Source organism: Nicotiana tabacum, chromosome 14, assembly GCF_000715075.1.
Source record: "Nicotiana tabacum cultivar K326 chromosome 14, ASM71507v2, whole genome shotgun sequence".
Taxonomy (NCBI): domain Eukaryota; kingdom Viridiplantae; phylum Streptophyta; class Magnoliopsida; order Solanales; family Solanaceae; genus Nicotiana; species Nicotiana tabacum.
In genome coordinates this window covers 14684710-14699224 of record NC_134093.1, presented here as the reverse complement: position 1 = coordinate 14699224, position 14515 = coordinate 14684710, and positions in this window count along the sequence as shown.

The following is a 14515-nucleotide window of genomic DNA, read 5'->3' as shown; positions in this document are numbered from 1 at the left end:
AATCCTTGGGCTTTTACTCAGACTTCAACACTCAAAAATAGTATGAATTCATGCCACAATATCTACATAGCTCGGAATCACTCCTACAGGGCATAAAACACACAATAAGTGCAAAACACGCCTAATTAAAGCTCAACATAAGTAAAGTGTAGTGAATTAGAATGCAATAAACGACTAAAACACGGGATTATAGCCTACCATCATGCATTTGGGCACGCATCTATGGTAGTGTCCAGTGAAAATATCTTAACTTTAATTTGTATAGGAGAGTCGTAACGTCGAGTCATTTGAAATGAAAACTAGACTTAGAGATCTACATTTTCCTACAAGAATAATGATAAAAATCCATGTAGATTGGGAGATATCATATGTTGAAGTTGGATCATGTGTTTCTATAGAAAAAGTTCAGCTCCAACCTCTAAATCCTACTATCTATTGCTTGAATCTTCATTCTTTGTTACTATTTGACTTCTAAAATACCGTATTTATGTAGGATTGCGTAGAGGTGTTCATAACATGCAGCGAAAGATAATAACAATCCTAGGTAGAGCTTTTCGTATTTAAAATTTATTTACATGTCAAAGATCAGATCTAAGACGTACCTGGTGAAGAGAGTCTCGTTTTAAATTTCTTCGATAGTGTGAAGACTCTATGCGTATCCACACCGAGACTGATCCTTGCTATCAACTCTTAGATCAATGAAATCCCGCGAACAAATTGAATGAAAATATTATGTTGAAATTTTTCTCAAAAATCTCAACTCAAAGGTAGAAGAACAAGAAATAATTTTCTTATACTAGTATTTTCTATTTTGACTTTGTGTTGCACTATTACTTTCTCAAAGCAATTTTCTTCTCAAGACTAACTCTCTTGGTTTTTACGTGACTTTACAATATATATACGATCTATATGTACCTAATTCTTAATTAGGACACACACACACACACACACACACACACACACACACATATATATACACACACACACACACACACACATAATTTCCATTGGAAAATACAAATCACATGCCTTATGGTAAATATTTAAAAAAATATGTAACTCATTTATGGAATTCAATTCTAAATTGAATTATACAATTTAGTCAACATTGTAAAATAAAAACATGCAACTCATTTATGGAATTCAATTCTAAATTGAATTCTATAATTTAGGCAATATTCTAAAATAAAAACATGTAACTCATTTATGGAATTCGATTCTACATTGAATTTTACAACTTACTCAACATTTATATTCATATACATATATATATATATATATATATATATATATATATATATATATATATATATATATATATATATATATATATATATATATATATATATATATATATATATATATATATATATATATATATATATATATATATATATATATATATATAATTTAATTTTCTTATTTAAAATAGAAAACTTCAACTTGTCCACAATATTAATTATATCCTCTGTGCTAGAAACAAATATAATAATATTTTATTTGGGCTAATAACTAAATTTATTTGACTAATTAAATTCTTTAATTTAATTATCAAATAATAAAGTAATTAATCATTTAGCAAGGATCAGAACACTCGTTAGTGTGCGACCCTGTAGGTTCAATACTAAGATGGTAGTAAATTGATCACATCAATATACTAATCAAGGGTGGCGTCTAACAATGCATTAGCTCTGGGTCACCCTAGGATATGGTTCAACTGTTAAATCCTAATAGGCGACCGACTATGTGTTTATGTCAAAAATAATCAACCATTCAATGACCTAAGAAACTCTTTTCTTCTTTCATTCAATCGCCCTGGCCAATGTCTTAATTTGGTCGGTTATAATTTATGACAAAATAGAGCTTAAACTCATTACCAAGAGTTGACAGATTCTATCTTGATCAATCACTAATTCTACAAGTATTTAATCGTACCCAATATCCTTTCAACTATCGCCCTAGGGCCATAAGTGTCTAGTAGCAAAGCACAATAAATAACTTGTTAATTACTATGATGATATCAGGTCAAAGGAAACTCTTAGATCACATTCTTAAAGAGAATATCCTATTGACAGTTTATGGTAATTCTAACCATTAGGAATTATCCAATTAATCTGTTCAATGATCATATCTCTATATGTATCATCTATTTATGTTATTTAGTTAATGAGATCAACTAATCTTTATCACATAAAGACGATCACATAAATATTGATCTAACCGGATTACTAATGTCTAAATTAATAATCCTATGATCATAAACAAAATTTAGGTTAATTTGTAAGAGTCTTTACTCTCATTATCATGATTCCATCATGATGACAAGTCTCAAAATTTAATCAAGGACCTTATTAAATTAATCAATCAATTAATAATAACTATGATAAATGAATATCAAATGCCATATATTTTTATATCAAATAACATTCACAAAAATATGTTCAAATCATCAAATATGAGATTTGATTTATGGCATATCTAATATATCCCTAACAATTTCCTACTTGCATTAGAGACAATCGCTCTTGTATGTCACGATCCAAAATCCCACCACATGCGTCGTGATGACACTTAGTCTCTAAGACTAGGTAAGCCGATTACAATTACATTTCAAGCCAATTTTGTTTTTCGAATATGAATTAAATAGGTAATCAAAACCAACAGAGGAAACAAATATGAAAACCCCCCAAGATTAGTAATACTGAGTCACGAACTCTTACTGAATACATAGAATGATCACGAGGACCGAATATACAATACTGTTCGAATAAGATATTAACAGTACAATAGAAATAGTAGGACTCCAAGGGACTGCGACGACCAAACAGCTCTACCTTAAGTCCTTGAGATCACCCTCTAACTTCGTCCGAGTCCGATATCTCCAATACCTGGCTCTGCACAAAAATGTGCAGAAGTGTAGTATGAGTACACCACGGTCGGTACCAAGTAAGTATCAAGACTAACCTCAATGGAGTAGTGACGAGGTACAGTCAAGACACTCACTAGTCTAATAACCTGTGCAATATAGTATATAAAATAATAGGAAACAAATAACAATAAGGGCAACACAAATCAACCATTGATATGCATAACAGGGCAACAAGAACACCATTAATATCGCTTAACAAATAATAAATACAAGTACACTCAATTAAATCAAGTTCTTCAAATAAATATCTTTCACATATAATGCTATCAATAAATCTCTTTCAAATATAATTTCCTCAAATAATATCCTTCAAATATAATTTTTTCAATAAATCTCTTTCAAATATAATTTCCTCAAATAAATATCTTTCAAATATAATATTTTCAAATAATACTTTTTGAATAAAAATCCTTCCAAATAAATATTTTTGCATATATTTCTTTCAATTAAAAGCCACAATGTGACACCCCATTTCATAATCATAAAAATACGGGTCTCAGCCCATTTTCATATTTTTCATAAACACGGGTCTCAGCCCACTTTCATATTTTCACGGCACTTCGTGCCCATAATTAAATCATCATATTTTCACGGCACCTCGTGCCCACTTTTCATATCACATCTGCACGGACAGTTCGCGTGCCAATAATAAAACCTTCATATTTTTTCCGGCAACTCGTGCCCACATTTTATATCCGTTGCGGTGTGCAACCCGATCCCATATAACATTACATGCCCGGTAATAGCCACATGCTCACAATTTAAATATAAATCAGTCTATTATAAAATTTACCAATCACAAGATAAATTGCACAAGGTATAAAAATAAACACAAGGAAATCACAACATCATATGAAAATCACCAACACAATAACTCCACATCATCACATATCATCCCTGACAATAGCCACCCTTATCTCTCCTATAGCCACCCTTATCACTCCTATAATAGCCTCCCTTATCCCTCCGCCCTGACAATATCAATAGCCACCCTTATCGCTCATATAACAAGGCAAGCCTATTTCCCAAAATATTACTACTAAACCGATTATAAGAATTTAATAAAATATTTCAACATTTGAATTTCTCATAAACTAAATCAACTTTATATATAATTTTAGAAATACGGAAACGAGCCCCAAACATCGAGGTGTCACTAAGTCATGTGCGTCTAAATCTATGAACTAAGAAATGAGACTGTTTAACTATCAATACCATCCAAAAGAAGAAATGATAAAAGGAGTGACAAGGTCCTGCGGACGCTAGCAGCTACCTTGCAATCTCCACAGATAGCTGGCCTGAACTCAACGATCGCCGCGCTGTAACTCACCGGAATTTGCACATAAAGTGCAGGGTGTAGCATGAGTAGAACCACCTTAGCATGTAACCGAAATAACTAAGGAACTGAGCAATGGTGACAAGTTAAGTAAAACAATCCAATTATTTATTTTCACAATTTTAAAAATAAACAGAAATCAATAGGTAAATTCCATAACTCAGTAAATGCCACAAAGAAGTTTAACAGATAAATGCAGCAACAACACAAATAAATACCACCTCACAACAGTGTCACTCCATCACTCATCATTCGTACTCAACACTCAACACTCTTCGCTCACTAGGGGTGTGTACAGACTCCGGAGGGGCTCCTAAATCCCAAGTGCTAAGTACGATCAAATCACGTGCCATCATATCAATACCTAGATCCGCACGGTCAACTCACGTGCTACGCGGACAACTCACGCGTTATGATATTAATATCCTCACAACCAGGCCCTCAGCCTCACTCAATCATGTACCTCACTAGTCTCATCATCACCAACAAATAAGGGAACACAACCCACATCAAGTATCACAGCATATTAGCAAATAATAAAGACTGAGGTAAACAAGTACAATAATTTCTATGACTGAGTACAAATAATGTGAGCATGAATAAAGCCTAAGCATGATCTCTATCATGAAGGCAAACAAGTTCAACAACAATAAAACACATAACCACAGATAATTACCATCAGGCCTCACAGCCTCACGGGACGGACCAAGTCTCAATCCCTCGCGGTGCACACCCACACGCTCATCACCTAGCGTGGGTATCACTTCCAAACAATCATGTGATGTCAAATATCCGGGTTTATACCCTTAAAGCCAGAGTTAAAACTGTAACTTACCTTAACAGCGTACAAATCCTACTCCGGGATTCCCTCGTCTCTGGACTCGATTTCCAAAAGCTTCAAATCTAACCATAATCAGATTAATACCATCAACATAAGCTAACGAATCGAATTCCACAATAAAAACTATAAAATATGCCAAAAATTCGAAATCGGCCAAAACCCGACCCCTGGGCCCACGTCTCAAAATTAGTCAAAAATGGCATAATAATAAACCTTGTCCTCTCCAAGTCTAACCATACCAAATTCATCAAAATCCGACATCGTTTGGTCCTTCAAATCCTTTAATTACTCTCCCAATATTCCAAGCCCTAACCCCTCATTTTCACTAATTACCATGATTAAAAAACGAAACATCACCATATATATAAGTATTAGGGCTCAAGTAACTTACACTAATGAAACCCGCTTGATTCCCTCTTCAAATCTTTCCAAAAAGCTCCAAAAACCGAATAGAAATGGTGAAGAATGAATCAAAATCGCTTAGGGTTCTATTTATGGTTTCTACCCAGGTTTTTCGCACCCGCGGTCATTTTCTCGCACCCGCGCGACCGCACCTACACAACTCACTTAATTCCCCAGCTTCCGCACATGCGGACACCTTTCTCGCACCTGCGAACTCGCATCTGCGGTCCCGGGTGCGCATCTGCGAAACCAGCCCAAAATCCTCATCTCAGCATCTGTGCTCAAGGCCTCGCACCTGCGGGCTCGCAGATGCGGCCAATTCTTCGCACCTGCATTCCAAGCCTTGGCCCAGCGTCACCTGCACCTGCGCACTCCCCAAGTGCACCAGGGGCCTCGCACCTGCGGGGCTTTCTTCCGCAAGTGCAAAAATAGCACTAGCAGCAGCTCCAGCTGCAAATTCAAACTTCGACAAATCCGTTAACCACCCGGAATCACTCCGAGGTCCTCGGGACCTCAACCAAAAATACCAACAAGTCATATATCAACATACCAATTTAGTCAAACCTTCGAATCACTCAAAACAACATCAAACCATCAAATTACCCTCGGATTCAAGCCTAAGAACTTCTAAATTTCCAAATTCGGCAACCGATGCCGAAACAAACCAAACCACATCCGAATGACATCAAATTTTGCACACACATCACAAATGATACTACAAACCTACTCTAACTTTCGGAATTCCATTCTGACCCCGATATCAAATTTTCCACTACCCACCAAAATCGCCAAATTTCCAATTTCGCAAATTCAAGTCTAATTCTACCACGGACCTCCAAATCACATTTTGGGCGCACTCCTAAGTTCAAAATCATCTAACAGAGCTAACAAAACCATTAGAATTCAAATCCGAGGCCGTTTACACATAGATCCATATCCGGTCCACTTTTCTAACTTAAATGTTTTCACTCCGAGTACCTTCCGGACCCGAACCAACTAACCCGATAAGTCATAAATCAATTGCAAGTCATAAATTGAGCAGTAAATGGGGGAACGGGGTTATAATATTCAAAACGACTGGCCAGTTCGTTACATTATCCCCCTCTTAAACAAACGTTCGTCCTCGAACGAGTCTAACAGAAGAACATACCTGAAATCACAACATCTGAAGCAATAGCGTCTGGTCTTGCTGGGAGGGCATAGAAACGGGCCTGACCACCCCCTGATCTGCCTCCCCTTCTCGGGCGACCCATAATTGACTAGGCTCCGCCCCTAGATGGTTGAACTCCACCCCTAGCTGGCTGGGCGGGTGGTGAGGCAGCTGGTGCTGTAGTCGGAGGATGAGTACTCCGCTGCGGAGTCCCACCCAATATTCTAGGGAAATATCTCGCAATGTGACCAAAATTCCCGCACTCGAAACAATCCCTCCTCTAATGAAACTGTTGCTCTTGATGCCCAAAAGAATCACCCGACGATACTTAAGCGGGCGGGGCATAATGAGAACCCTGTGCTGGCAATGCACTGAATGATGACTGACTCTGCTGAAACTGGTCCTACTGAAACTGACCTCCCTGAGGAGCACCACTGGAACCACCCTGACCATGAGGCCTCTTAGCCTCCTTCTCAGTCCTCTCCTGACCTCGAACTATCTCAATCTGTCGAGCAATGTTGACAACCTCATCAGAGGTAACTACATATACTCTCTCCCTGGTCATAAGTAATCGAAGTTGAAAACCGAGGCCATCTATAAACCTCCTGATCCTCTCTCGCTCTGTGGGAACCAACCAGACCGCATGACGAGCTAACTCGGAGAACCGTATCTCATACTGTGTAACAGATATCTCACCCTGGCGAAGCTGCTCAAACTGCCTGTGCAGCTCCTCTCTGCGGGACTCAAGTACAAACTTCTCCAGAAAGAGAACAGAGAATTGTTGCCAAGTAAGGGGTGCTGCGCTAACAGGCCTACGCCTCTCATAAGTTTCCCACCATCTGAGTGCAACCCCAGAAAACTGAAAGGCAGTGAATGATACCCCACAAGTCCCCAAAATACCAGTAGTATAGAGTATCCTCCGATACCTGTCCAAGAAGTCCTGAGCGTCCTCTCTCTATGTACCACTAAAAGGTGGTGACTAGAGTCTCCCAAACCTCTCCAACCTACGCTGATCATCCTCACGCATAGAAGGAATAACACAATCCTGTGCAGCTACAACCGGTTGGGCTGGTGGTGCCTCCGGTGTCTGAAGTCCCTGAATAACCTGCTCGGGTGTGCGAGCAATGGGAGTCTGAGTGCCTCCCCCAGCTTGAGAAGTGGCTGCAACCGTCGAAATAGAGATCGCCTGAGCAAGGCCGGTATATGCTGTCAGAATCTGAGCTAGGGCCTCTTGAAGGCCTGGAATCACAATAGGCACAGGTGGTGCCTGAGCTGGTGCATCAACAACTAGAACCTGGTCCTGATTTAGGACAACCAGTGGATCTGCAGGTACTTCCCCAGCTGCACCTCTACCCCTACCACGGCCTCTACCGTGGCCTCGGCCTCTTGCGGCCCGAACTGGTGGCTGACCCTTTTGACCGGTAGCACTAGTCCTCACCATCTGTGAGAGAATAGAATATAGATGTTTAGTTACTAGAATACACCGAACGCACGATAAGAATCCAAGAATGTGAAATTTTTCTAAAGGTTCTGGAGCCTTTCGAAGATAAGTACAGACGTCTCCGTACCGATCCGCAAGACTCTACTAAACCCGTTCATGACTCGTGAGACCTATGTAACCTAGGCTCTAATACCAATTTGTCACGACCCAAACGTCGGGGTGTCAGTAAGTCATGAGCGTCTAAATCTATGAACTAAGAAATAAAACTGTCTAACTATCAATACCATCCAAAAGAAGAAATGATAAAAGGAGTGACAAGGTAGTGCGGACACTAGCAGCTACCTTGCAATCTCCACAGATAGTCGGCATGAACTCAATGATCGCCGCGCTGTAACTCATCTGAATCTACACATAAAGTGCAGGGTGTAGCATGAGTACAACCACCTCAGCAAGTAACAGAAATAACTAGGAACTGAGCAATAGTGATGAGCTAAGTAAAACAGTCCAATTATTTATTTTCACAATTTTAAAAATAAACAGAAATCAACAGGTAAATTCCATAAATCAGTAAATGCTACAAAAAAGTTTAACAGATAAATGCAGCAACAACACAAATAAATACCACCTCACAGCAGTGTCACTCCATCACTCATCACTTGTACTCAGCACTCAATACTCAAAACACTCAACACTTTGCGCTCACTGGGGGTGTGTACAGACTCCGGAGGGGCTCCCAAAGCCCAAGCGCTAAGCACGGACAACTCACGTGCCATCATATCAATACCTAGATCCGCACGGTCAACTCACGTGCTACGCGGACAACTCACGCGCTATGGTATCAGGACCTGGACCCGCACGGTCAACTCATGTGCTACGCGGATAACTCATGCGCTATGATATTAATATCCTCACAACCAGGCCCTCAGCCTCATCATCACCAACAAATAAGGGAACACAGCCCACATCAAGTATCACTACATATTAGCAAATAATAAAGACTGAGGTAAACATGTACAATAATTTCTATGACTGAGTACAAATAATATGAGCATGAATAAAGCCTAAGCATGATCTGTATCATGAAGGCAAACAAGTTCAACAAAAATTAAACACATAACCACGGATAATTGCCATTAGGCCTCACAGCCTCACGGAACGGACCAAGTCTCAATCCCTCGCGGTGCACACCCACACGCTCGTCACCTAGCGTGGGTATCACTTCCAAACAATAACGTGATGTCAAATCTCCGGGTTTATACCCTCCAAGCGAGAGTTAAAACTGTTACTTACCTTAACAGCGTAAAAATCCTATTCCGGGATGCCCTCGTCTCTGGACTCGGTCTCCAAAAGCTCTAAATCTAACCATAATCAGATTAATACCATCAACATAGGCTAACGAATCGAATTCCAAAATAAAAATTACAAAATATGCCAAAAATCTGAAATCGGCCAAAACCTGACCCCCGGGCCCACATCTCGAAATCATTCAAAAATGGCAAAATAATAAACCTTGTCCTCTCCCGAGTCTAACCATACCGTATTCATCAAAATACGACATCGTTTGGTCCTTCAAATCCTTAAATTACTCTCCAAATATTCCAAGCCCTAAGCCCTCATTTTCACTAATTACCATGATTAAACAACGGAAAATCACCATATATACAAGTATTAGGTCTCAAGTAACTTACCTCAATAAAACCCCCTTGATTCCCTCTTCATATCTCTCCCAAAAGCTCCAAAAACCGAATAGAAATGGTGAAGAATGAACCAAAATCGCTTAGGGTTCTATTTATGGTTTCTGCCCAGGTTTTTCGCACCCGCGGCCATTTTGCTCGCACCCGCGCGACCGCACATGCGGCCATTTTGCTCGCACCCGCGCGACCGCACCTGCGGTCCAAGGAGCCGCACCTGCGCAACTCACTTAATTCCCCAGACTCCGTACCAGCGAATACCTTTCTCGCACCTGCGGACTCTTATCTGCGGTCCCAGGTGCGCATCTGTGAAACCAGCCCAAAATCCTCATCTCCGTATATGCGCTCAAGGCCTCGCACCTGCGGGCCCGCAGATGCGGCCAATTCTTCGCACCTGCATTCCCAGTCTTTGCCCAGCGTCGCCCGCACCTGCGCACTCCCCAAGCGCACCAGCGGCCTCGCATCTGCGAGGCTTTCTACCGCAGGTGCAAAAATAGCAGTAGCAGCAGCTCTATATGCAAATTCCAACTTCAACAAATCCGTTAACAACCCGGAATCACCCCGAGGCCTTCAGGACCTCAAACAAAAATACCAACAAGTCATATATCAACATACCAACTTAGTCAAACCTTCGAATCACTCAAAACAACATCAAATTATCAAATTACCCTCGGATTCAAGCCTAAGAACTTCTAAATTTCCAAATTCGGCAACCGATGCCGAAACCAACCAAACCACGTCCGAATGACCTCAAATTTTGCACACACATCACAAATGACACTACGAACCTACTCCAACTTTCGGAATTCCATTCCGACCCCGATATCAATTTTTCCACTGCCGACCGAAATCGCCAAATTTTCAATTTCGCCAATTCAAGGCTAATTCTACCACGGACCTCCAAATCACATTCCGGACGCACTCCTAAGTTCAAAATCACCTAACGGAGCTAACAGAACCATCATAATTCAAATCCGAGGTCGTTTACACATAGATCTATATCCGGTCCACTTTTCAAACTTAAATATTTTTTTAATTATGAGACTAAGTGTCTCATTTTACTCCGAGTACCTTCCGGACCCGAGCCAACTAACCCGGTAAGTCATAAATCAATTGCAAGACATAAATTTAGCAGTAAATGAGGGAATACCCTAACATCACATGAAAATTACCAACACAATAACTCCACATCATCAAATATCATCCCTGACAATAGCCACCCTTATCACTCCTATAATAGCCTCCCTTATTCCTCCGCCTTCACAATATCAATAGCCACCCTTATCGCTCTTATAGCCACCCTTATCTCTCCTATAGTCACCCTTATCGCTCCTATAGTCACCCTTATCTCTCCTATAGCCATGCTTATCGCTCCGCCCAGATAATATCCCAACACACATAACAACAGTGAAATGCCTCCCTTATGCCCACATAATATCAACAGTGAAATGCCACCCTTATATCCTCAAAATAATAACTCAATTAACACAACAATTTACATAGAATATTATCACGACAACGTAACAAAATCAATTCATATCACAATTTGCCCAATGGCCACAACCAAATCCAAGAATATAACAAAATCAATTAATTTCACAACAAATAGCCCAAGACTCCACACAATGTATATAAAATCTCAAAAACAATTAACAAAGATAGAAAATAATCAGCATAGGGCAACGCCTTCATTAATCCAAATTTTGATAATTATATTAACACTTCTTCTTAAGCTTGCTTAATTAATTATTTGCATAGGAAAAATCCATAATGAAATTAAATTCCAAGAAATATCACACCATCAAACTCACGGAATTCACATAAATATACAAGTAATATACAAGTAATACAAGCAAATAGATGATTAAATAAATGCCAACAATTATCCAATTTACTACACAATATGCCCAAGACTTTAACTCAATAAAATGTTTTTACATATAAGCCCGAGTACGTACTCGTCACCTCGCGTACACGGCTTTTCACATTTCATAAATGGCACATAAGACTCGATGCCTAAGGGGTAATTCTCCCACTCAAGGTTAGACAAGATACTTACCTTTTTGAAGTTATGCCGATATTCCAAAATCGCCTTCTTGTTTTAATTGACCTCCGGACAGCTCAAATCTATCCAAATTAATTGTACAACTTCATTAAAATTCATCAGAAACAATTTCGGATAATAAAATGTCGACATAAAATGTTTTTCTAAAAATTCAACAAAAGTCAACGCGGTGCTCGCCTCTCAGAACCCGACATAATTTTCACGAAATCCGAACAGCCATTCCGATACGAGTTCAACCATACCAACTTTATCAAATTCCAACAACAAATCGTCCTCCAAATCTTGAATTTTCATTTTTGTAAGATTTTTCAAAAATCTTGATTTCTTCCATTTAAATCCGAATTAAACGATGAATATAACCATAGATTCATGAAATATAATCACTTTAGGATATAGATCACTTACCCCAGTCGAAGTCGTGAAGATATCCTCAAAATCGCCCAAAACCGAGCTCCAAAAATCCCAATCGAAAATGAAGAAATGACAGATTTTCAATCATTAAGTTAATGCCCAAGTTCGCATTTGCGAATGAACAGTACCTCCCATGAATAGTGTTCGCAATTAAGACAAATTTTTCGCAATTGTGAATGAACATTGTTTTTGCAATTGCGATAAATGGTTCGCAATTGCGAATGAACAATGTTTTCGCAATTGCGAATGAACAATACCTCACCAGAAACCAGCAAACCCAAACTTCTCCGAAATGATCCGAAACCACCCTGAAACTCATACGGACCCCGAGACACAAACCATATATGAATTTCAATCATAAAATATGCTATGCACCTGCTCGCGCACTCAAAACACTGAAAAGAAGTCGTCTTGACCCGATATTGACCATGGTTAACCTCCCAAATTTCTTAGCTTTACTAGTCTCTCAACCAATGATCCAAAATACACCCAAGCCCCTCGGGACCCGTCAAATCATACCAACAAGTCCTAAAATACCATACGAACTTAGTCAAAAATTTAAATTACATTGAACAATGCTAGATCCACGAATCATACCCTAATTCAAGATTAATGAAACTAAAAAATTCTAACTTCTACATTCAATGCCGAAACCTATCAAATCACGTCCGATTGACCTCAAATTTTGCATACAAATCATAAATGACATAATAGAGGTATTCCAATTTTCAGAATCGGATTCCGGCCCCGATATCAAAAAGTCAACTCCCCGGTCAAACTTCCAAACTTAAATTTCTATTTTAGCCATTTTAAGCCTAATTTAGCTACGGATTTCCAAATATTTTTTCGGGCATGCTCCTAAGTCCAAAATCACCATACGGAGCTATTAGAATCATCAAAACTCTATTACGGAGTCGTTTTCTCAAAAGTCAACTCTCCGGTCAATTCTTTTCTTTTAAGTTTCTTAAATAAGAATTGTTCTTCCAATTTGATCCTGAATTATCCAAAAATCAAACTCGACCACACACGCAAGTCATAATACACTTCACAAAGCTTCTTGGGACCTTAAGTCACTGAATGAGATGCTAATTCACAAAACATCAAGTCGGGTCATTACATTGTACTTCATTCCTAATTTCCACTTGTGCTTGTCAAACTCCTTTGTTCCAAGAGCTTTAGTGAATAGGTCTGCAGCATTTTCCTTTTCATCAACCTTTTGAATATCGACGTCTCCAAGTTCAATGATCTCTCTTATCAAGTGATACCTTCGCAGAACGTGTTTGGATTTTTTGGTGTGATCTTGGTTCTTTTGCTTGAGCAATGGCCCCAGTATTGTCACACAACAATGGAACTGCACCTTCTATTAAAGGAGCCACACCAAGTTCAGTTAAGATCTTTTTCATCCATACAACTTCCTTAGCAGCTTCACTAGCTATTATATATTCTGCTTCAGTCAGTAAATCAGCTACTGTAGCTTGTTTGAAACTTTTCCAACTCACTGCACCACCATTAAAGGTGAATACATAACCAGAAATAGATTTGCTATCATCTTTATCTGAAGAGAAACTTGCATTAGTATAACCTTCAATTTTCAACTCAGAATCTTCATAAATAAGGAATTGGTCTTTAGTACTTCTTAAGTACTTAAGAATGGTCTTCACCACCTTCCAATGTTCCTCACCAGGATTTTCCTTATATCGGCTAGTCACTCCAAGTGCATATGCCACATCATGACATGTACATGTCATGGTATACACGATAGCTCTCACTGCACTAGCGTATGGGATCCTACTCATGAGCTCTCTCTCTTCCGGAGTTTTAGGACAATCCTCCCTACTGAGAGTTATTCCAGTGCCTATCGGTAGATAGCCTCTTTTGAAATTATCCATGTTATACCTCTTTAAGATGCCATCAATGTACAAGGACTGGGAAAGCCCAAGCAGCTTCCTAGATCTATCTCTATAGATCTTTATTCCCAATATATAAGCTGCTTCTCCCATGTCTTTCATGGAGAACTGTTTAGATAGCCAAATCTTGGTACTTTGCAATGTCGGTATATTATTTCCTATGAGAAATATATCATCAACATATAGTATTAAGAATATAATTGTGCTCCCACTAACCTTTTTGTACACACAAGGCTCTTCTTCGCATCTAACAAAATTGAACTTTTCAATTGTCTTATTAAAGCGAATATTCCAACTTCGAGAAGATTGCTTTAGTCCATAAATGGATCTTTGTACCTTGCA